This window comes from Urocitellus parryii, unplaced genomic scaffold, assembly GCF_045843805.1.
Source record: "Urocitellus parryii isolate mUroPar1 unplaced genomic scaffold, mUroPar1.hap1 Scaffold_110, whole genome shotgun sequence".
NCBI classification, from domain to species: Eukaryota; Metazoa; Chordata; class Mammalia; order Rodentia; family Sciuridae; genus Urocitellus; species Urocitellus parryii.
In genome coordinates, this window is record NW_027551850.1 from 269,935 (window position 1) to 271,207 (window position 1,273).

General features: G+C 37.3%; 1 pseudogene; it reads right to left on the reverse strand.

Annotated features, from left to right (window-relative positions):
* Nucleotides 1–436: 436 nt before the first annotated feature.
* On the reverse strand, nucleotides 437–616 carry LOC144251580 (guanine nucleotide-binding protein G(I)/G(S)/G(O) subunit gamma-10 pseudogene; annotated as a pseudogene).
* Nucleotides 617–1,273: the final 657 nt, after the last annotated feature.

Below are 1,273 nucleotides of genomic sequence, written 5' to 3' on the forward strand. Positions count from 1 at the left end.
TACAAATACTCCATTGTTTTTAATAAACAAAAGTGTTTTCCTTCCTAAAATGTAAACATCCAGTTAATAAAACATACATGATATTCTAGGTATAGCAACACCAGTAACTCACTTATTAAAGAGGTGTATTTTGGTATATTTGGTGGTAAGGTTTTTATCTTAATACAAAGCACTTCTTCAGAAGAACCAAGCCATTATTATTTAAAACAATTCTATTTCTTCACTCAGTTTCCTTATTTGAGTAGAAAATCATTAATTTCCGTAGAATTTTGGCTGTAAGATCAGGACACTGGAAAGGTCTGAAATATCTCAATCATTTGGCTAAAGAAAAGTGTTTTCTTGAGACTTGGAGTCAGTCATTCATTACTTTGTGCTTGAAGGCATTTCTCAACAAACTTCTTCCAAGTCTTCAGAGTAAAATGCAGGATCTGGGCTCTCAGAAGGGGTTGCTTCCTGCTGGAACTCCAACCAGCAGAGCATCCTTACAGGCATTCTGCATGCAGTATTGCTGAAGCTCTGCCACAGCCTGAGAGACCTTGATCCTCTCCACGCTGGCCTCCAGCTTGAGCTGCTCCACCAGGCGCTGCAGGGCACTCACGCTGGCCCCGGAAGACATGGCGGAGGCGGCGGCGCTGGCTCCGAGGGCCTAGCAGTCAAATTTTAATAATATTCAAGTTGATTAAAGACTATAGATCAAAACAGTAAATAAACAACCACTGCTTATGCTTATTCTGCACTGTCATCAAATTACAATTGTAGCAGTTTGGTTGATTGTCTATTAAATCAAAACAATTACCTTCAATACACAGAAATCATATGAAAATGAAAATAGTGCATTTCCTTAAGTGCGTATACTTAATATTACGTTCCTAATGAAATCTCCTGAGCAGGGTATAAATTATGAAAAAGCTTTGAATATGTGTTGTGTGGGGATAAACACCTCTAGATTCATTTAGGGAAAAGAGAATGGAAAAACAAATTAGCTTTTAGTCAATGTTTCATATGTTGTCTCCTTTATTCAGGAAATAGTTTTGAAAATATTTACAGCATGATACTAAAGTTCATCAGCCTGCCCTGAAGTGAAATAGGAAAAAATATTGTATTATTCATCAATAATGTAACTCTTGTAGAATTAGCGCAAAATGGTCTATACATAAGTTTTGTTATCTGAGGTGTGAGGCCTTCTCATGTACTACAATATTGAGAACACCATGTGGGTAAAAATCCTGGTTCTTCTACTCAGAGCACTGCCAAAATGAATGCTGCACAGGAC